Below are 24150 nucleotides of genomic sequence, written 5' to 3'. Positions count from 1 at the left end.
ATCCTCTATGCTCTACCTATTCATCCCTCCCAGCCCCACCAACCCCTAGCAACCACTGATCTTTTTACTGTCTCCACAGTTTTGCCTTTTCTAGAATATCATAGAGTTGGAATCATACTATATGTAGCCTTTTCAGATTGGCTTCTTTGACTTAGTAATATGCATTTCAGGTTCCTCCACGTGTTTTTGAGAGGTGACAGCCTGCTGGCAGCCCTCGCTCACTCTCGGCGCCTCCTCTGCCTGGGCTCCCACTTTGGCGGCACTTGAGGAGCCCTTCAGCCCACCACTGCACTGTGGGAGCCCCTTCCTGGGCTGCCCAAGGCCGGAGCTGGCTCCCTCAGCTTGCGGGGAGGTGTGGAGGGAGAGGCGCGGGCAGGAACTGGGGCTGCGCGGGGCGCTTGGGGGCCAGCGCGAGTTCTGGGTGGGCGTGGGCTCGGCGGGCCCCACACTCGTAGCGGCCAGCCAGCCCGCAAGCCCCGGGCAGTGAGGGGCTTAGCACCTGGGCCAGTAGCTGCTGTGCTGGATTTCTCGCCAGGCCTTAGCTGCCTCCCAGGGCTCGGGACCTGCAGCCCACTATGCCTGAGCCTCCACCCCTTCCTCTCCCCCACGCCATGGGCTCCTGCACGGCCCAGAGAGCCTCCCAGAGAGCGCTGCCCCCTGCTCTAGGGCGCCCAGTCCCATCGATCACCCAAGGGCTGAGGAGTGTGGGTTCACAGCGCGGGACCCGCAGGCAGCTCCACCTGTGGCCCCGATGCGGGATCCACTGGGTGAAGCCAGCTGGGCTCCTGAGTCTAGTGGGGACTTGGGGAGCCTTTATGTCTAGCTGGGGGATTGTGGATACACCAATCAGCACTGTGTATCTAGCTCAAGGTTTGTAAACACACCAATCAGCACCCTGTGTCTAGCTCAGGGTTTGTGAATGCAGCAATGGACACTCTGTGCCTAGCTAATCTAGTGGGGACGTGGAGAACTTTTGTGTCTAGCTCAGGGATTGTAAACACACCAATCAGCACCCTGTCAAAATGGACCAATCAGCTCTCTGTAAAACAGACCAATCGGCGCTCTGTAAAATGGACCAATCAGCAGGATGCGGGTGGGGCCAGATAGGAGAATAAAAGCAGACTGCCTCGATTCGGCAGTGGCAATGTACTCGGGTCCCGTTTCTCCAGGGCGGGCGGAGAGAGGAAGCTTTACTCTTTCACTTTTTGGAATAAATTTTGTTGCTGTTTGCTCTTTGGATCTACACTACTTTTATGAGTTGTAACACTCACCGGGAAGGTCTGCAGCTTCGCTCCTGAAGCCAGCGAGACCACGAACCCACCGGGAGGAACGAACAACTCCAGATGCGTCGACTTAAGAGCTGTAACACTCACTGCGAAAGTCTGCAGCTTTACTCCTGAGCTAGTGAGACCACGAACCCACCAGGAGGAAGAAACTCTGAACACATCCGAATGTCAGAAAGAATAAACTCTGGACACGCCGCCTTTAAGAACTGTAACACTTACCGCGAGGGTCTGCGGCTTCATTCTGGAAGTCAGTGAGACCAAGAACCCACCAATTCTGGACACATTTTCGTGGTTTGATAGCACGTTTCCTTTTAGCACTGAATAATGTCTGGCTATTCCACAGTTTTTCAAAACAGATTAGTTATGCCCTGGCTACCAACTTGCTTGAGTTGGGTGGAACAGAAAACCCCCCCCCCACTCAAATAAGCTACACGCACCAGATGTATTACTTACAGATAGGCAGCAAGGGACAGCGTAGCCTAGGACTCAGCCAGTCCCCCGAGGCTCACAAAAGCTGCCTGGGGTGAATGGAGTCTTGTCAGTGTGTATGTCTTGCTTACCTCACTAGCAAACTGCCCTGGGTTTTGTATCCTAGGGACAACAGGACTTGGTGGGCTAAAATGTTGAAGGACGTCCTATTTCTTTCTTTCTTTTTTTTTTTTAAAAGGATATTCTATTTTTAGGAGGGTCTGGAATAGAGCTCAGGCTGTGCTGTCCAGTCCCTCGTTATCCCAGGATGCTGCATTCCCAGAACAATCTACGGTTATTCTTGAATACTATAAGTGAGAAAGGGGAGAACTGGGTGGCCCAAGGCCACCCGGAGAACTGTCTGGTAAGTTTATTCACCTATCGAAGGGCATCTTCGTTGCTTCTAAGCTTTGGTAATTATAAAGCTGCTGTAAACATCCATGTACAGGTTTTTATGTAGACATAATTTTTTTTTTTTTTTTGAGACAAAGTCTCGCTCTCTTTCCCCAGGCTGGAGTGCAATGGCATGATCTAGGTTCACTGCAACTTCCGCCTCTCGGGTTCAAGCGATTGTCCTGCCTCAGCCTCCTGAGTAGCTGGGATTACAGGCGCCTGCCACCACACCCAGCTAATTTTTGTATTTTTAGTAGAGACGGCATTTTACCATGTTGGACAGGCTGGTCTTGAACTCCTGACCTCAGGTGATCCGCCCATCTCGCCTCCCAAAGTGCTGGGATTACAGGCGTGAGCCACCGTGCCCGGCCACCTAGACATAAATTTTTAACACGTGGGTAAATACCAAGGTGCTTGATTGCTGGATTGTATGGTAAAAGTATGTTTAGTGGTGTAAGAAACTGCCAAACTATCTTCCAAAGTGGTTGTACCGTGTTACATTCCCACCAGCAGTGAATGAGGGTTTCTGTTATTCCACATCCTCCACGGCATTTGGTATTGTCAGTATTCCAGATTTGGGCCATTCCAATAGATACGTAGTAGTATTTCATTGTTTGAATTTGCATTTTCCCGATGACATAGGATATAGAGGTCTTTTTATATGCTTACCTTCCATCTGTATGTCTTTGCTGAGATGTGTGTTAGGGTCTTTGGTCCATATATATATATATATTTTTTTTTTTTTTTTTTGAGGCACCTGCCGCCACCACGCCTGGCTATTTTTTTTTTTTTTTTTGTATTTTTAGTAGAGATGGGGTTTCGCCGTGTTAGCCAGGATGGTCTCAATCTTCTGACCTCAGGATCCGCCCGCCTTGGCCTCCCAAAGTGCTTACAGGCGTGAGCCACTGCGCCCGGCCTGGTCCATTTTTTAATTGGGTTATTTGATTTCTTATTGTTGAGTTTCAAGAGTTTTTGGCTCGGCATGGTGGCTCATGTCTGTAATCCCAACACTTTAGGAGTCAAGGCAGGAGGATTTTTTGAGCCCAGGAATTTGAGGCCAGTCTGGGCAACATAGCAAGACCCTGTCTCTACAAAAAAAATTTAAAAATTAGCCGGGCATGGTGGCGCATACCTGTAGTCCCAGCTACTCTGGGGGGCTGAAGCAGGAGGACTACTTGAGCCCAGGGAGATGAAGGTTGCAGTGAGCCATGATCATGTCACTGCACTCCAGCCTGGGTGCCGATGCAAGATCATGTCTCAAATAAATAAATAGTGGCTGGGCGCAGTGGCTTACGCCTGCATTCTCAGCACTTTGGGAGGCTGAGGCAGGCAGATCACTTGAGATCAGGAGTTTGAGACCAGCCTGGCCAACGTGGCGAAACCTCGTTTCTACCAAAAGTATAAAAAATTAGCCGGGTGTGGTGGCATGCACCTGTAATCGCAGCTACTCGGGAGGCTGAGGCATGAGAATTGCTTGAATCTGGGAGGAGGAGGTTGTTGTGAGCCGAGATCGCGCCTCTGCACCCAGCCTGGGTAACAGAGCAAGACTCCATCTCAAAAAAATAAAAAATCAGAAAAATTTTAAAAGACTTATTTCTTTGTATATTTTGGAGAACAGTACTTTATCAGATGTGTATTTTGCAAATATTTTTTCCCAGTCTGTGGCTTGTTTTCTCATTCTCTTGACAATGTCTTTCTCCATATGCCTTCACACACTCATTAGCAGAGTTATCCAAACTGCAATATGTAATCCATTAGTGAGTTGCAAAATCAATTAGTGAGATGTAACTAGCATTAAAAAAAAATTAGAACAGAATGGAATAGAAAAGATCACAGTGCAGCACCAATAGGAAAGGTAAGTAATGTCTGGAGAAACTTTGATTTCCACTTATATGATTATATAAGTGCATGTGACCTGGATCATACATAAAATGTATGGGTTATAATTTTTTTTTTTTTGAGATGGAGTTTCACTCTGTTGCCCAGGCTGCAGTGCAATGGGACAATCTTGGCTCACTGCAATCTCCATCTCCTGGGTTCAAGTGATACTCCTGCCTCAGCCTCCCGAGTAGCTGGGATTACAGGCGTGTGCCACCATGCTTGGCTAATTTTGTATTTTTAGTAGAGAAGGGGTTTCACCATTGGTCAGGCTGGTCTTGAACTCCTGACCCCAGGTGATCCACCCGCCTCGGCTTCCCAAAGTGCTAGGATTATAGGTGTGAGTCACCACGCCTGGCCTTCATAATTTTTTAAAGTCTAAAAACTGCTACTCTAAAGGGACATCTACTCTGTCGTCAGGTTCTCATACTCTAATTAAAGTCAATAAAAGAATAAACGTATATGAACTAATTAAAGAACACTTTGAAAACATTATAGAATATGTCAGTTTGTACCAATTTTGTTTCTGTTCTCAGGGAATGCAGAGGTAAATGCCTGATTGGTAAATTAGGGAAGACTTGGCTCCCACAAAATCCCCACTAGCCTCCTTTAAAACTTTTAGTTGTCCTGCTTGGGTTGAGGCCTTTATCAGATCTCAAGCTTTTGATAATAAGGAGTACATCTCTCTCTCTCTCTTTTTTTTTTTTTTTTTTTTTTTAAAGACAGGGCCTCTCTCTGTCACCCAGGCTGGAGTGCAGTGGTGCTATAACCTCGAACTCCTGGGCTCAAGCTATCCTCCTGCCTCAGCCTCCTGAGTAGCTAGGACTACAGGCGCATGCCACGGCATCTGGCTAAATTTTTTTTTTTTTTGTAGAGACAGGGTCTTGCTATGTCACCCAAGCTGGTCTTGAACTCCTGGCCTCAAACAATCCTCTCAGCCTTCCAAAGCATTGGAATTACAGCCATGAGCCATGACTGCCAGCATTTGGCCATTTAGAACATTTTATCGTGAGCTCTTGGACCTGGCCAACTCCAAATGTTATCCCTTCCTGCTCCTTCTCCCTGCCTCTCACCCTAGAGAGATACTCAGGCTGATTCCATTCCTAAAGGAGTGCCCAAATGACTCTTGGATTCAGACCAGCATAGGAATAAATACTAGGAATATGTTCTTTACATCTCTGGCTAGGCAAAAAACACTTTTTTTTTGTTTTTGTTTTTGTTTTTTTAAGACAGAGTTTCACTCTTGTTGTCTGGGCTGGAGTGCAATTCACAATCTCCAATCACTGCAACCTCCGCCTCCCAGGTTCAAGTGATTTCTCCTGCCTCAGCCTCCCAAGTAGCTGGGATTACAGGCATGTACCACCACACCCAGCTAAAATTTTGTATTTTTAGTAGAGATGGGGTTTCACTGTGTTGGTCAAGTTGGTCTTGAACTCCTGAACTCAGGTGATCTGCCCACCTCGGCCTCTCAAAGTGCTGGGATTACAGGCGTGAGCCACCACACCCGGCCGTAATCGTATTTTTAAAGCCACATTCAAGTTACAAGGAGTGCATGCCCTGAGGCAGGTCTGGCTGTAATTGGGAAATTGAGAACCCTTGACTTATAAAATTTTGGGCTCCATTTTTGCTGCTTATATCTGTTTCTGGGACTTGTTGGCCTGAGGATTCAACCCTTAATGTTCAGCCCTCTGCTTGGTACCTGGCCTGTTGCTTTCCAGTCTCCCAGTCTGGATTCCTGCTTCCTGACCCTTGATTTCCTAGGCCATGCCTCAATCGTCTCCCTACACTCAGCTACCCTCCAGGGATCCTGGATCCCTGGATTTGACCTCTTGCTTGCTTACCCCATGGTTCATGCACGATACTCCTTCTGTCCTTTACTTCCTGTGATTTCTTGTCCTCCCAACTTACTTAGCTGCATTGCCTGCCCGCCCTTAACTCCGGCTCCTCCTACCACTATGTTCTTGTTATTCCTCAGTTTCTGGGGTGACTCTTCCTGCTTCACCCTTACTTCATGTTCTGATGCTTAGCTCCAGCTCCAAACTGACAAGTTAAGAGGCTGAGGCTGGACACGGTGGCTTACGCCTGTAATCCCAACACTTTGGGAGGCCAAGGTGGGCAGATCATGAGGTCAGGAGTTCGAGACCAGCCTGACCAACGTGGTGAAATCCTGTCTCTACTAAAAATACAAAAATTAGCTGGGTGTGGTGGCGGGCGCCTGTAATCCCAGCTACTTGGGAGGTTGTGGCAGGAGAATCGCTTGAACCCAGGAGGCAGAGATTGCAGTGAGCTGAGATCATGTCATTGCACTCCAGCCTGGGCAACAGAGCGAGACTCCATCTCAAAAAAAAAAAGAAAAAGAGGGTGAGATAACCATTCACCAAGTACCCTGCCTTCATTTGTCACTCTTTAAGAGTAACTTGGTGTCCTTACTGGGCTGTGGCTGCAGGACATGGCCTATCTTTCATAGCCTCAATTCCCTCCACAACAGCCAATCATCAATAGAATTTCAGACCAATTGTCTTGAATGCAACAAAGCTGCTAAATCCTCTCAACTCCCCTGGACCCAGCACTTTGCATGGGAAGAGAATGGAACCAGGATGATTATTTCCTGTAGCCATCCACATGGCATCGAAGGAGGAAAGGTATAACAAGCCATTTTGTCCATTTGAAACAATTACTCAAACTGCTCCCACCAAGACCAGAATGTTTCAATGATGTCTGTGAGCAGGCACCAGTTAGGAGGTTATTATAATAATCTGGAACGTAAGGACAAGAACCTGAACTGGAGAGACAGCAGTGAACAGATAAGAGAAAGCAAGAGACAGAAACAAGGTATTTTCATGAAAAAGAGCAATATCACTTGGAAACTAAATAGAGGGAAAGGAGAGAAGGATTAATCAATGCCAAGGCCATTGTTGGATGTAATCAGGTTATCTCCAGTTGGATCACCCCATGGGCAGCTACAACCAACGAATCTAAAACTTAACAGATTTAGGCCACCTGTTACATTCAGTGGTTCTGTCACTCCCTCAGCCATCTGCATTTGAAACTTTGGATGGTCTTTGATTCTACTCATATGTTCTTTCTTTCCTTTTTTTTTTCTTTTTTCTTTTTTTTGAGATGGAGTCTTGCTCTGTCACCCAGGCAGGAGTGCAGTGGTATGATCTTGGCTCACTGCAACCTCTGTCTCCCAGGTTCAAGAGATTCTCCTGCCTCGGCTTCCCGAGTAGCTGGGACTACAGGTGTGTACCACCACACCCAGCTAATTTTTGTATTTTTAGCAGAGACAGGGTTTCACCATGTTGGCCAGGCTGGTCTTGAACTCCTGACTTCAAATGATCCGCCTGCCTTGCAAGTATTGGGATTACAGGCGTGAGCCACTGCGCCCGGCCCATTGGCTCTTTCTTAATTCCAGTAAATCACCAAATCCTACTGATGTTTCCTTTAAAAATGTCTCTTAAAATACACCCCATTCTTTTATTTCTAGTGCTCCTACACTGGTTTAGGATCTCAGAGATTCTAGCCAGCACTTGTCTTAGTTCTGCCTTCAGCCTTCCCTGCTTCAATCCATGCCACACACAGCTGCCACATAATCTTGCCAAAACACCACTTTAAACATGCTACCTCACTTGCCAAAAAAAAAAAATACACCCATGACTTCTGTCATGTGGGAAATTATCTTGCTGCAATAGTAGCCTCCAAGTTCATGACCACAGAGCTATCCCTGAGGTCACACAACGGAAAGGCTCCTAGACAAAGCTAAAATGCTTGAATCACATGGTTTATTAAATCAACTTAAAACACAGAGCAAGATGCAAGGGAAAAGGGATGGGGCTATTTAACCAAGTTAGGGTAGGGTGCAAGCTAGGTGGAAGGACCATACTACCTGAATCTAGGGTGCACAGGTTCATCTGTTTTGTATCTTTTTCTATTGCATCTCCTTCCCTGATGAGGATGTTACAAGGGCCAGCGTTGACATTTAAGCAGGGGTACCCACAGATAGATGTCCTGGTCCAATGACACACTTGCTTTTTCAGACAGAGGAAGTCAAGTTTGCAGGGGCGTAGCTGTAGCTTGCTAATTAGTTTGATGAGCAGCCACAATTATATTTGTATATCTTGAGCAGAGGGCACATGGGCCAGAATAAATGTCACCAATAGATTGAATTAAAACCTCGTGTGGGAGGAGGGAGAGCATCAGGAAGAATAGCTCAGGGATGCTGGGCTTAATACCTAGGTGAAGGGATGATCTGCGCAGCAAACCACCATGGCACACGTTTACCTATGTAACAAACCTGCACATCCTGCATACACACCCCTAAACTCAGAAGTTGGAAATTAAAAAAAAAAAAAACAAAACCTCATGAGAGGGGCCAGGCGCTGTGTCTCACACCTGTAATTCCAGCACTTTGGGAGGCCAAGGCAGGCAGATTGCTTTGAGTTCACGAGACCAGCATGGACAACACAGCAAAACCCCATCTCTACTAAAAATACAAAACAAATTTAGCCAAGAGTGATGGTGCATGCCTGTAGTCCTAGTTACTCGGGAGACTGAGGTGGGAGGATGGCCTGGAAGGCAGAGGTTGCAGTGAGCTGAGATCACACCACTGCACTTCAGCTTGGGAAACAGAGCCAGACCCTGCCTCAAAAAAAAAAAAAAAACCTTATGAGAGGTGATGGATATGCTAATTACCCTGATTTGATGGTTACACAATGTGTATATGTATCAAAACATCACACTGTACCCCATAAATATGTACAATTATTATGTGTCAATTAAAATCAAACTTATTTTTTAAAAAACCTCACGGGCCAGGTGCGATGGCTCATACCTGTAATCCCAGCACTTTGGGAGGCTGAGCAGGCAGATTGTTTGAGACCAGCTTGGGCAACATGGCGAAACCCCACCTCTACTAAAAATACAAAAATTAGCTGGGCCTGGTGGCGCACACCTGTAGTCACAGCTACTTGGGAGGCTGAAGTGGGAGGATCACTTAAGCCTGGGAGGCAGAGGTTGCAGTGAGTCATGATTGCACCACTACACTCTAGCCTGAGCGACAGAAAAAGACTCTGTCTCAAAACAAAAATAAAAACAAAAACAAAAACAGGCCAGGCATGGTGGCTCATGCCTGTAATCCCAGCACTTTGGGAAGCCGAGGCAGGCGGATCACGAGGTCAGGAGATCGAGACCATTCTGGCTAATACGGCAAAACCCCGTCTCTACTAAAAATACAAAAAAATTAGCTGGGTGTGGTGGCAGTCACCTGTAATCCCAGCTACTCCAGAGGCTGAGGCAGGGGAATCGCTTGAACCTGGTAGGCGGAGGTTGCAGTGAGCCAAAATCGTGCCACTGTGCCACCGTACCCCAGCCTGGGTGACAGAGTGAAACTCCATCTAAAAAAAAAAACACACACACACACACACATCCGGGCACGGTGGCTCACACCTGTAATCCCAGCTCTTTGGGAGGCCGAGGTGGGTGGATCACCTGAGGTCGGGAGTTCAAGACCAGCCTGACCAAAATGGAGAAACCCCGTCTCTACTAAAAATACAAAATTAGCCAGGGTGGTGGCACATGCCTGTACTCAGGAGGCTGGGAGAATCGCTTGAACCCAGGAGGCGGAGGTTGTGGTGAGCCAAGATCGTGCCATTGCACTCCAGCCTGGACAAAAAGAGCGAAACTCCATCTCAAAAAAAACAAAACAAAAAACAACACAAAATCTCATGAATATTTAGTGCTCATACATATTTAGTGTCTCCTGAATATTAGTGCCTTTGGTGTATTTAGTGCTTTGTATGTCTTATGCATGTTTAGGATATTAGGAATCTTTAGTACCTTTTGTGCATTTAGTATAGCATGGCTGTTTAGTACCCAGGTGCCTCATGAATGTTAGGCATCTCTTGGTCCTTTCTATGTTTAACACACAGATGCTCTACTTGCTAACTATTTAACACACCCTTCTGCCTATGTCTAAAAAACATTTTGTTGAAACATCTTAAAATGTTTCACCCATGTTTTCCAAACTACACACTTATCTTTTCTAGCAGGGTTGAGTATTCTCAGGGTAAATTTACATTACAGTCTTCTCTTTGCCACATGAACTAAGCCCCTGATCTACTCCCTCCTGCCTCAAATTGCTTCCTCCTTCAATCTTTTCAATCTCAGAAGTGGCATTTCCTGATCTCAGAGTCAGCCTTGTCTTCAAACACTCTTAACTCTCCTCATACCCAATTCAGCCACATCTCACACTTCTATTCCTAAAATAGACTTTCATGTACTTCTGTCTGTCTCCACTGCCACCCCAGTCCAAGCCACCACCAATCTTCTGAGATAACTGGAATTTGGTTCTCTCTCTGCTCTTGGCCACTTCAATCCTGTTCCACACAACAGCCCAGAATGCTTTTTCCCCAACATCAGTTGGATCCCCTGCTTATAACTGTTCGGTAGTTTCCCATTGTATTTAGGATCAAATCCAAAGTTCTTAATTTTGGTGTATGAGAGTCTGAATGGCAGACTGTGTTACCTCTCTAGCCCCATCTCAGCACCAGATGGAGTTTCACCATGTTGGCCAGGATAGTCTCGATCTCCTAACTTCAGGTGATCCACCCACCTCGGCCTCCCAAAGTGCTGGGATTACAGATGTGAGCCACCGCACCCAGCCTCAGCACCCGTCTTGCTTTAGTAATACTTCGCAGGATCTTTAGTTTCTTCCTTATGGCTTTCGCAAATCCAGTTTTGTTTTGTCCCCCCCCCTTTTTTTTTTTTTGAGATGGAGTCTCGCTCTGTCGCCCAGGCTGGAGAGCAGTGGTGCCATCTCAGCTCACTGCAAGCTCTGCCTGCTGGGTTCAAGTGATTCTTGTGCCTCAGCCTCCCGAGCAGCTGAGATTACAGTCATGCGCTACCACGCCCGGCTAATTTTTGTATTTTTAATAGAAACGGGGTTTCACCATGTTGGCCAGGCTGGTCTTGAACTCTTGGCCTCAGGTGATCTGGCCACCTCAGCTTCCCAAAGTGCTGGGATTACAGGTGTGAGCCACCGTGCCCAGCCTTGTTTTGCTTTATTTTTAAGAGACAGAGTCTCTCCCGGTCACCCAGGCTGGAGTGTAGTAGTGAGCTCATAGTTCAGTGTAACCTTGAACGCCTCAGCCACCTGAGTAGCTAGGACTACAGGTGCTCGCCACCACACTAGCTATTTATTTATTTTTAGAGATGGGGTCTTGCTGTGTTGCCCAGTCTGGCCTCAAATTCCTGGCCTCAAGGAATTGTCTTGCCTCAGTCTCCCAAACTTTTAGTGAGTTATTTAGCCTCTCTGATTCTCAACATTTCTCATTTATGAAATGGGGATAGAGATAAGTGTCTCACAAGTTGCTGTGAGGATCCAGTAGGAACAGGTCCTGGAAAGCCCCTGGCAGGTAACTGACCAAAGCGTTCAGTAAACCCTTGTTCCTGCTCACTGCTTTCGGGGCCAGCACATTTCCTCTACTCCTCTGCCTGCCCTGCACCTCATTCTTCTCAACCTCAGTAGGTCCCTCAAGGTCATGTCTTCAGGGAGCCCCGGAGCCCCCTTCAGCCCAGCCCCTGATGAATGCCCACGCCTCAAACTCTTTAGCTTCTCATTTCCAGTTTGTGGAATGTACTATGGTAACTGTTTTCTGTTTATTTGTTTAAGTCTTTCATGCATCTGTCCTGTTTCTTTAACTAGATCCCAAACACCTTTGGCAAGAGGCTTCCCATCTGACAGCTTCTCGTATTCCTCCTAGTACCTGGCTCAGTGCCTTACGTAGAGATATTCAACTTAGATGCATCTAATGTGTGTGAGTGCCAACGGGATGCCAGGCACTGTGCTTGGCCTCCATGTTAATTATCACCTAACTTCATTTTTTATGATAATCCTGCCAGGTAAGTATTGCTATGCCTGTTGTGAAAACGGAGCTTCAGCGATTTAGTCATTTGCTTAAGGGCACCCAGTTAACAAACAGTAGCCTTTTAACTCTCTGGTTTATAGCCTGGTACATAGTAGATACTCAATAAATACTTGTTAGTGCTCTTTCCATTATACCATGTTGCCTTTTTGGGGGAATAGTTATTCATAGGGCAGATGAATAATTTTCATCGTGTTCTCAATTCTTACCCACCTCTGCACCCCCCACAAGAGCTTAGCTGAAAATCTCCTATCCTTGATTCTGTACCCTAAAGGTCTTCCAGGGTCCTGCAACCCTAATTCTCATTTCCTGTTATTCTAATTCAGTTTCCTATTAGTGCCACATCTGTTTGCTAAGTTCTCATAGAGCCTGAAGCAGGATACCCATCTGTCTCCCCACAAACCCTGTCCTCTCTTTCTTCCAAAGCTTCTCTTCCTCATGGTCCCCCTTCCTCTGTTCTCCATCTATCCCTGCTTTAATTCAAGTTGTTAATTCAGGTTGTGCCCTGTTGGAGGAATCTCCATAGCATTATCTGCTTCTGCTGCTTATGACGATGATGATGATGATGATGATGATGATGATGATGATGAGAGGGAGTCTTGCTCTGTCGCCCAGGCTGGAATGCAGTGGTGCGATCACAGCTCACTGCATCCTCAAACTCCTGGGCTCAAGCGATCCTCCTGCCTCAGCCTCCCAAGTAGCTGGGACTACAGACAGTCATGTGCCACCAAGCCAGGGTAATTTTTTACTTTTTGTAGGGATGGGGTCTCTCCATGTTGCCTAGGAAGGACTCGAACTTCTGAGCTCAATTAAGAAATAACACCCCTACCTGGGAATGCCCTCTAAACTACAGCACTTAAGTCTAGGAGGTGCCTAGAGTTCTTTGGGGTGGGTGTTTGGGCAAGTTATGTCCCCTCTCCTGGCCTGAATTTCCTCACATGTAAAATGGTACTGCTTGTTAACACCTATCAAGTCCCTATGTAAGGTATGTAAGGTACATTAGCATTGCATGTATGATGAAAAGTTAGTCATAGCAGATGCTTACACAGCATCTACTGTGTGCCACACACGATGCCAAGTGCTTTATATATATTTCTTCACTTAATCCTCACAACAACCCTATGAAAATGTTATTATTAACCCTATTTCATAGGTGAAAAACAGAGGTCTCCAAATTAAGTAATTCACCCTAGATCACCCCTGACGGCAGTGAAGCTGGGTTTCAAATTCTGGCAGTTCTGGGCTCCAGAGTCCCTGTCTTAACCACTGCTCTATACTTCCTCTTATTACCTCATAAAATGAGGGGGGCTAGTTAAAAATAATCCCCTAGCATTTTTATAGCACTTTTCTAATTCTAAAGCACTGTTCACATTCTGTGCCCTATTTGATCTTCACAACAACCCTTAGGGAAGGCATTATTAGCCCAATTTATGGGGCAAGAACTGAGACTTATTAGAAGGGTCATGTGTCCAAGGGCTCACAGCTGACAAAGACAGATTCAGTACTCAAATCCAGGACCATCCGTTCCCACTGCCCCTTCTGCTATGCCTGGGATCTCAGACGCCAAACAATACTTTCTGTCCTTTCTTTTTTCTTTTCCTTTTTTGAGACAGTGTCTCACTCAGTCGCTCAGGCTGGAGTGCAGTGTCGATCATAGCTAACTGCAGCCTCGAACTCCTGGGCTCAAGCAGTCCTTCTGCCTCGATCCTCCAAAGCGCTGGGACTACAGGCGCACACCAGGGCACCCAGCTCATCCTGTCCTTTCCAAGGCTCTTGCAGCTCCAGCATCATACACTATTTTTTCTCTCTGCGTTTCTTTAAAGAGGATGCAGTGTTCCCTCAAAGAATCCACCACCCTGGCCAGGCATGGTGGCTCACGCCTGTAATCCCAGCACTTTGGGAGGCCGAGGCAGGCAGATCACCTGAGGTTGGGAGTTCAAGACCAGCCTGACCAACATGGAGAAACCCCGTCTCTACTAAAAATACAAAATTAGCCGGGCATGGTGGCTCATATCTGTAATTCCAGCTACTCGGGAGACTGAGGCAGGAGAATCACTTGAACCCAGGTGGCCAAGTTTGCAGTGAGCCGAGATCAAGCCATTGCACTCCAGCTTGGGCAACAAGAGTGAAACTCTGTCTTAAAAAAAAATCCCCCACCCTGTCACCTCCCCCCGAGCCCTGCACAGCGCATGCTCACAAACAGCATCAGGGGGTGCTGTAGATGAACACACAGGCACTGCCAGGCGGGCACCCTGTTGGAGGAATCTCCATGGCATTTGCTGCTGCTGCTGATTATTATTATTATTAGACAGGGTCTCGCTACATCGCCCAGGCTGGAATGCAGTGGTGCGATCACAGCTCGCTGCATCCTCAAACTCCTCGGCTCAGGTGATCCTCCCACCTCAGCCTCCCAAGTAGCTGAGACCACAGATAGGTATGTGCCACCATGCTGGGCTAATTTTTTACTTTTTGTAGAGGTGGGGTCTCGCCAGGTTGCCCAGGATGGGCTCAAACTCCTGAGCTCAAGCAATCTGCCTGCCTCAGCCTCCCAAAGTGCTGAGATTACAGGTGTGAGCCACTGCAGATGTTTTTTTAGCAAGTACCACTTGTACGTAGTATAAAATTTAAAAGGTACAAATGAATATGCAATGTACCTGCCTCCCAGCTATGCAGTTCCCCTTCCTGGAGCAAGCTGAGGAAGTTTTGTAGTGTTTCATTCTAGAGACAGTTTATGCTTATATAAGCAAGTATATATTGTTTTCCACGTCGATGTTAGCATACAAACATGCACATATTATTTATGCCTCACACAAATGATATCATACTATACACACTATTCTTCCCCTAGCTTTTTCAAAGTAATTTATCTTGCAGATTAGTCCATATCATAATTCATAATATTTAATTGAATAGGTTAACTATAATCAATTTTACCAGCCCTCTATTTTCTAATCCTGTACAGTTACAAGCAAATCTGCAATAAATACACTTCTCCCTAGATCGCTTTGCACGTGTGCATTTCTGCAGGATAGATCCCCAGAAGTGAACCTGCTTGCCTGAAATGGCACGCATTTGTAATGTTGATCAATACTGCTAAATCACCTTGCACAGAAGCTACCCATTTACAGCTGCAGTCGGGGGACACACAAGTCTGTTTCCTACACCCTCACCAACTCAGAATTTTATCAAGCTTTCTGATCTTTGCCTATCCTATAGGTAAAAGATGGTTTCTCACTGCAGTTGTTTTTGTTTGTTTGTTTGTTTGTTTTCTGAGACGGAGTCTTGCTCTGTCGCCCAGGCTGGAGTGCAGTGGCGCGATCTTGGCTCACTGCAAGCTCCGCCTCCCGGGTTCATGCCATTCTCCTGCCTTTAGGCTCCTGGTAGCTGGGACTACAGGCACCCACCACCACGCCTGGCTAATGTTTTTTGTATTTTTAGTAGAGACGGGGTTTCACAGTGTTAGCCAGGATGGTCTCGATCTCCTGACCTCATGATCCGCCCGCCTCAGCCTCCCAAAGTGCTGGGATTACAGGCGTGAGCCACTGCACCCGGCCCTCACTGCAGATTTGATTGCATTTCTCTTATAATAAGTGCTTCCTGATTTCTGAGATTCATTAATACAATGCATAAATAATTAGCAGGTACCTCCAGGCACCGTGTTGGGGTAAACTCCTCCATCTGTCCCTGGTCCAACTCACTGTGTCATTTCCTGCCTGCCCTGTACTGTCTTGCCTTGTTGCATCCTTTAGGAAGCCATTTTCATGGCTTGGCCATCCTCAGCAAGTCAAGGAGGGGTGACCTCACTTGACCTCTTGTAGAGGGTTAGGAGTGAGGAGAATGTGTTTTTTTGGTTTTTTTGTTTGTTTGTTTTTTTGTCTGTTTGTTCTTGTTTTTACCTTTTCTTTGTTTCTCAATAATAATTTCTGCAACCCAATTAAGCAAAGCTGAGGGATGGGGCACAGGTTTTTTTGTTTGTTTGTTTGTTTTTCTAGAGACAGGGTCTCACTCTCTCACCCAGGTTGGAATGCAGTGCCACAATCATAGCTCATGCAACCTCGACCTCCTGGGCTCAAGCCATCCTCCTACCTTGGCCTCCCAAGGTGTTGGGATTATGGGTGTGAGCCACTGCACCTGGCCCAGGCACATTTGTCTTGTGGTCAGAGTTACCCCTGAGTCCAAGGGCTTCCCAGAGTCACCCAGTCCAGTGGGCCACTCAGTGCTTCGGTCTTCTCGTCCTAACCCCTCTGTGGTGTCAGGATGGTGGACAAAGAGTAGGTAGCTGGACACTTGGCTGTGTTCAGCGGATGTTGTTTGCTTCATGACTGGCAGGTTGAAACTTCCTCAGATTAGGTGCCAGCTAAACATAAAATGTGTTTGCTAGCAGCGCTTTTAGATTAAAGTAAGACCAAGAAAAAGCTAGGGTTCCTGTTCCCTTCTGTGTGGGAAACCTTTGCAGGTTTCTTTGCAGTGCAGAGCACTTCACCTTGACAGGAGGGAGTCCTGGCCCACCAGGCAGAGTAACTGCTTGCTCACCTGCCTGCTTCATAAACCTGTGATCAACCTGAGGCTCACACCTTGTTGAGGCCTCCTCAGAATAAGGGCAGAATCAACACCTGGGAACTTTGAATGACTCTCTTCCCGGTTCCAGTTCCCAAGAACGGCAACCTGAAGGAGCCCACATCTTTCTTTGGCAGCTTAACTAATGTAATGAGACCTGCAGTTCATCCACAGCCTGAAATTTTCCTCCTAAAGCGCGCTTTTAATCCAGTCACTTGTAGAGGTTCCCCGTGGCCTACTAAATGAAGTGCAAATTCCTTAGCTTGGAATTTAAGGGCCTCCGTGATATGGCTCTGGTCTACATTCCCAGTCCCTTTTTCCACTACCTCATGCTCCAGACTGACTCAGTGTTTCCCCGTGTGCCTGCGTTCCCACCCTGCGCCTTCGCCCCCGTCGTCCTTTCTCTGCCCAGAACATGTACCCCTGCTCCTCTGCCATGGCGGATGCCCTCCTCTCTCTCTCTTTTCCCAGCCATGCTTTGTTTAGAAAGTAAGAATAATGAGGTTTTTCTTTTTAAGAAAAATATAGGCCGGGCATGGTGGCTCACGCCTATAATCCCAGCACTGTGGGAGGCTGAGGCAGATGGATCACTTTGAGGTCAGGAGTTCAAGACCAGCCTGGCCAACGTGGTGAAACCCTGTCTCTACTAAAAATACAAAAATTAGCCGGGCATGGTGGTGGAAGCCTATAATCCCAGCTACTCAGGAGGCCGAGGCAGGAGAATCGCTTGAACCCAGGAGGCGGAGGTTATAGTCAGCCGAGATTTCCCCACTGCACTTCAGCCTGGGAGACAGAGCAAGACTCTGTCTAAAAAATAAAAATTATATATATATATATAAATTTCCCATATCCTTCAGGGTCTTTCTCAAAGGTAACTGGCCCACAGCTGCCTGCTCATCCCACCTCTCAGGGGATGATCTTTCCTGGCCTGGCTCCCACTCAGGCTTCGTTTCTCCACCTCTCATGTCTCAAGTCCCTTCTATCTTGCATCCTCGTTCCTGCCCCACCCCAGTGAGCGCTGGAGAGCCAAACAGGTGTCTGTCATCTATGCACTGTCTACCGCTGATCAGTATCAGCCAATCGTCTGATCTGAGTCACTCTGAAATTGGAGACTCCTCCCCTGCTGCCGCCACCTCTTTCCGCTTTGAGTATGAGAAATGGGAAGAGTTTGGAACCTGTCACTGCAACCGCTGCTGCCACCCCTTCAAGTCCTTCCCTATGAAGGCTCTCCTTTTAACTCACAGCCTCCCCTCTAAAGTCAGGAGATGAGGTCAGCCCTGAACCCCACCCTATGTCCCATCCCCCAGCCGACACAAACACCACAGAGATCAATGGGGACCTGTGTTCAAGGCTTGGGATGAAACTGTCCCGTTTGCTCTTTTCCTGAGGTAGGTACCATGGTTACGTGTCTGGCCGGAACATTTGTTCACTTTGAGTTCTTGGAATGAATGCAGCCAGAAAAGGGAGAAATCAAAAGCCATCTCTTCTGTGGCCCTGGTCTCTTTCGTGTGCAGATAGGCATGGTCACCTCTCTGCTAATGACCTGTGTGGTATTAGGTGGTGATGTATGCACTGGCGAGGCTGGAAGAAGACAACCTGGTCCTTCTCCAGGGCTTGCTTCTGGCACCTTCTGCACAGCAAAGTGTGGGACCTTGGAGTTAGAATACCTGAGTCCTAGTTCTTACTCCACCATTCGTTCCATAGCAGATGCCCTTGACCAAGGTCCTTAATCCCCCTCAGCCTAAAAATAGAAAATAGTTTTATTTTCTTTACCTTCTACATGGGCTTTTCTGAGCATCAAAAGAGAAAATGTATGTGAGAGTGTTGTGCAAATTATTGTTATTATTTTTAGACAGAGCCTTGCTCTGTCTCCCAGGCTGGAGTGCAGCAGCACTATCTTGGTTACTGCAACCTCCGCCTCCTGGGTTCAAGCGATTCTCCTGCCTCAGCCTCCCAAGTAGCTGGGGCTACTGGCACGCACCACCCTGCCTGGCTAATTTTTTTGTATTTTTACTAGAGAGGGGGTTTTACCATGTTGGCCAGGCTGGTCTCAAACTCCTGACCTCAGGTGATCCTCCTGCCTCGGCCTCCCAAAGGGCTGGGATTACAGGCATGAGCCACCCTGCCTGGCCACAAATTATATATATATATATTTGAGACGAAGTCTCGCTCTGTCGCCAGGCTGGAGTGCAGTGCTACGATCTCGGCTCACTGCAACCTCCGCCTCCCAGGTTCACGCCATTCTCCTGCCTCAACTTCCCAAGTAGCTGGGACTACAGACGCACACCACCATGCCCAGCTAATTTTTGTATTTTTAGTAGAGACCGGGTTTCATCATGTTGGCCAGGACGATCTTGATCTCTTGACCTCGTGATCTGCTCACCTCGGCCTCCCAAAGTGCTGAGATTACAGGTGTGAGCCACTGTGCCCGGCCTTTAGCCTCTTGTGTTGAATGCCATACCAATCCAGCCTTCTTTGCCACACAGACCTCCTTGGTTCCTTTTCCTTTGGTGTCTTCCTGCCCTGATTCTTTTTTTTTTTTTTTTTTTTTTTGAGACAGAGTCTCACTCTGTCGCCAGGCTGGAGTGTAGTTGTCCAATCTCGGCTTACTGCAACCTCCACCTCCCTGGTTCAAGCGATTCTCCTGCCTCAGCCTCCTGAGTAGCTGGAACTACAGGCGCCTGCCACCACACCCAGCTAATTTTTGTATTTTTAGTAGAGGTGGGGTTTCACCATGTTAGCCAGGATGGTCTCGATCTCTTGACCTCGTGATCCGCCCACCTCAGCCTCCCAAAGTGCTGGGATTACAGGCGTGAGCCACTGCACCCAGCCCTGATTCTTAACTCCCTAAGAGTTCTGGGCTTAAAAGTTGCCCCATATTTCCAGCATTTTGCACCTCTGACCCATCGCTTTAGCTGGGTTCCCCATGAGATTGCCTATGCTGAAAAAAATAACTGGATCTGGGGCCGGTGGGGAGTGCACAGAAAGGCACCAGTGTGACCTCCACATTTGTGAGATTGAGGACACCCAATGAGAATGCAGGCTGAGAGAGGCCATGGGCATGACCAACCAGGGAGCTGCAGCACTTGACAGATAACATTGTTAGACTGTGACTCACTCTCTGCAGTCTGGAAAGCTCAACCTCTCTGCTTGGCCTTCCCAGGAGGGCCACTCAGATCATGCAACCCTCTGAGCTCCAGGTTGGGCAGGCAGAGCGGGGGCCTCTTAATTCCAGAGCTGGACTGTTTCCTCCCCTTCACCCCACATGGAAAATCCCACATGTTAAAAGGTTATGTGTTGGGAGCCTGCAGGGAGAAAAAAACTTGCCCCGTTTGTGCTTTCCAAGAGAGAAGCAGGACCCATCGGAGCTCCTGACCCTGTCCAGGACCCTGTCCTCTGCTGACCCACGGTGGGGACCCAAACCCAAGCTCTGGGGTTATTTTCTTCCTTTGCTGAAGGCTGTTCCTCGACCTTGAGGCACTCACATCACTCTCTCCTCATTCCCCTCTCCTCCTTCCCTCTCAGGTTTCTCTCCATCATTCTACTGTTTTTATTTTATTATATATTATTTATTTATTGAGACAGAGTCTCGCTCTGTCTGGAGTACAATGGCGCAATCTTGGCTCACTTCAACCTTTGCCTCTCGGGTTCAAGCAGTTCTCCTGCCTCAGCCTCCCAAGTAGCTGGGATTACAGGTATCTGCCATCAAGCCTGGCTGATTTTTTGTATTTTTAGTAGAGACCGGGTTTTGCCAATGTTGGCCAGGCTAGTCACAAACTCCTGACCTCAGGCTAGTCACGAACACCTGCCTCGGCCTCTCAAAGTGCTGAGATTACAGGCATGAGCCGCCGCGCCCAGACTTTATTTTTATTCATATTTTGAGACACGGTCTTGCCCTATTGCCCAGGCTGGAGTGGAGTGGTGTGAAGACAGCTCACTGTAGCCTTGACCTCCTAGGCTCAAGCGATCTTCCCACCTTAGCGTCTCAAGTAGCTAGAACCACAGGTACACGCCACGATGCCTAGCTAATTATTTTTTCAATTTTGTAGAGATGGGGTCTCGCCATGTTGCCCAGGCTGGTCTTGAACTCCTGGGTTCAAGCAATCCTCCCACCTCGGCCTCCCAAAATACTGGGATTACAGGCATCAGCCACGGCACCCAGCATTCTCCTGTTTCCCATCAACCATATCAGCCCATCAAATCTTTCACAATACAAGAAGGGTGGGTGGGGAGGGGGAAGAGTTTTCCTTTTCCGTCTTACTCCTTTTTCTTCTTTGGATTCCCTATATTTTGGGTGTCGGTAGAAGTCTGAAATGCAAATAAGAATGTCCCACTCTGAAGGCACAGGGAGGGGCTGCTGAATTATTACCCTCTAAATTCTAGCACGTTAGACAGTTCTGGTCTCCTTGCATTCTTGGAGGATTCAAGGACCTGACTGTAATGTGCGGGGGAGACAGTTTGGTCTCTGGGAACCCCCAGTCTGGTGGAGGAACTTAGACTAAAGCAATGGAAGACTGACAGAGCAATATGGTCACAATTGCAAATCCTTCAAAATGCTGGTGCTACAGAGAATAATCAGCATTGTGGCATGACTGTCCAGAAGCAAGTTTTGAACCATTCTGAATAACGGAAGTCCCAGAATCCTTTATTTAAAAAAAAAAAAAAAGTGTAGAGACAGGGTCTTGCTATGTTGTCCAGGCTGGCCTTGAACTGCTGGTCTCAAGCAAAGCAATTCTTCTGCCTTAGCCTCTCAAGGTGCTGGGATTACAGGCATGAGCCCCTGCACCTGGCCACTCACCCAGGTTTCTTGAAGCAGTATTTTCTCTTCTTTGGGATTAGCCAAGGGCATCTGGAGAAGCAATGAGAACTACCTCCTTTGAGGGGAGAGCGGCCACCTGCACACAGGCTGGGACACCATCTCATAGCTAATAATGACGTTGGTGTGGTCATTTTTCCCAGCTACACAAGCACAAGTCACTTACCACTCACAACCACCCTGTAGGGCATGTGGCTATGATCACCCCCATTTTCTAAGTGAGGTTCTGAGAAATGAAATCACTGGCAGCTGGCTCACTGATCCGGGGGCAAGCCCAGGTCTTCTGAACGTAAGTCTAGTGGTTATTCTGCTATGCTGCTTGGTCACTTATGAGGCTGGTGTCTAGAGTCATTACTGAGTCTCCAAGTCCCCACTATCTGCCCCATCCTTGACCCACACAAGTGCCCTGTTCAGTGTTCTGAGGGAAGGCGGAAAGACTCATGCTCAGGACTCAGGCTTCCCAGGCTCCTCATGCTGTTCCTAGGCTTGGTTTGACACCTCTCTTCCCCTATCCTGCCTACCCCTCCCACCCACACCCTCCTAGCCCCAGCTGACTTAGAGGCAGGGAGAGGGAGGCAAGGCCAGAAGGCTTTTGTTTTTCAACGATGGAGAGATGACTGAAATCCCGCCATCTCCCGCAGAAGACAGAGGCAGCTCTGGATTTCCTGTTGCTCTCAACACGGGCCAGATAATTGGAGACAGATTTTGGACTTGGGTTGGGAGGTGAAGTTTGAAATACAGTCGTCAGGCCTCCTGTGAGTTCGTGTGTGTGAGTGCACACTGCTTGGTTGGGGTTTTTTATTACGTATATGTGTATCTGTGTGTGTGTGCAGATACTTGTATTGGAAATAGTGTGTGTATTGTGTCTAGTGTGTGCATGTGTGTTTGTGTGTATTGTATCTAGTGTGTTCATATGTGTATTGTGTCTAGTGTGTGCATGTGCATTTGTATGTATTGTGTCTAGTGTGTTCATGTGTGTTTGTGTATTGTGTCTAGTGTGTGCATGTGTGTTTGTGTATTGTGTCTAGTGTGTGCATGTGTGTGTATGTATTGTGTCTAGTGTGTTCATGTGTGTTTGTGTATTGTGTCTAGTGTATGCATGTGTTTGTATATGTTGTGTCTAGTGTGTTCATGTGTGTTTGTGTATTGTCTAGTGTGTGCATGTGTGTGTACTGTGTCTAGTGTGTTCATGTGTGTTTGTGTATTGTCTAGTGTGTGCATGTGTGTTTGTATCGTGTCTAGTGTGTGCATGTGTGTTTGTATATACCGTGTCTAGTGTGTGCATGTGTGTTTGTATGTATTATGTCTAGTGTGTGCATGTGTGTTTGTATGTATTATGTCTAGTGTGTGCATGTGTGTTTGTATGGTGCCTAGTGTGTGCATGTGTGTTTGTATGTATTGTGTCTAGTGTGTTCATGTGTGTTTGTATTGTGTCTAGTGTGCATGTGTGTTTGTGTGTATTGTGTCTAGTGTGTTCATGTGTGTTTGTGTATTGTCTAGTGTGTGCATGTGTTTGTGTGTATTGTGTCTAGTGTGTTCACATGTGTTTGTATTGTCTAGTATGTGTGTATTGTGTCTAGTGTGTTCTTGTGTGTTTGTATTGTGTCTAGTGTGTTCATGTGTGTTTGTGTATTGTGTCTAGTGTGTGCGTGTGTGTATTATGTCTAGTGTGCATGTGTGTGTATTGTGTCTAGTGTGTTCATGTGTGTTTGTATGTATTGTGTCTAGTGTGTGCATGTGTTTGTGTATTGTGTCTAGTGTGTGCATGTGTGTTTGTGTGTATTGTGTCTAGTGTGTGCATGTGTTTGTGTGTATTGTGTCTAGTGTGTTCACATGTGTTTGTATTGTGTCTAGTGTGTGTATTGTGTCTAGTGTTCATGTGTGTTTGTATTGTGTCTAGTGTGTTCATGTGTGTTTGTGTATTGTGTCTAGTGTGTGCATGTGTGTTTGTGTGTATCGTGTCTACTGTGTGCATGTGTGTTTGTGTGTATTGTGTCTAGTGTGTTCATGTGTGTTTGTGTATTGTGTCTAGTGTGTGCATGTGTGTTTGGTACCTGTGCTCCTTGTACATCTTTAGTGTTTAAGACTCCGCGTGTATGTGTATGTGTGAGAAAGTATGTAAGTGTGTGTCTGGGGCTCTGTGAGTGGCTCCCTTGTTTTGTTTAATTTTTTTTCCTTTGTGAGATTCAGTCTGGCTTGGAGAGTCCCCACCAGTCCTTTCAGGATCTTATTACTCACGACTTGGTGATTAAATGTAATACAATAATTAAGATTTTTTTTTAAAAAGGAAGGAAGGCAGATGGCCTTCGGGGAGATAACATGAGGGGTAGAAAGCAGCCAGAGTGCCTTGAGAGCAGACAGCCAAGGGTGAAGGGGACCTGCAGGGCAGAGGGGCTCTTTTAGGAGGTACAGACAAGGCCCCAGTTTCCCCCCATCTCTCTGATGGAAAAAGGCAACACGCGCTTCCACAGCGGTTTAGCTGCCTCTACCCATGAAGGTTGGGCAGGGGAGGGGCTCCTATTGCCTTCCTGCCTGAATCTCTACCCTGGAAGAAGAATCAAGCCCCTTTCTTCTAAAGGCCTACGTGCACATTCACTAATGCGAATTTTGCTATAAATGACATGCAGACCAGTTAGGAAGTAGTCTTCTCATAACAACAACCACAGCTAGCCATGGTGTACCTGCAGCACATCAGACTCCAGCTGGGTACTTTACATGTGTTTTTGTATCTGTGTGTGTGTGTGTGTGTAAAATCACTCATAAGCTTGTTATTACCTTTTTGCAGAGGAAACTGAGGCTTATGATAGATGAGTAAGGACTTTAATCCTTC

Source organism: Pan troglodytes, chromosome 19 (genome assembly GCF_028858775.2).
Source record: "Pan troglodytes isolate AG18354 chromosome 19, NHGRI_mPanTro3-v2.0_pri, whole genome shotgun sequence".
Classification (NCBI taxonomy): Eukaryota; Metazoa; Chordata; class Mammalia; order Primates; family Hominidae; genus Pan; species Pan troglodytes.
This window is presented reverse-complemented; position numbering follows the sequence as displayed.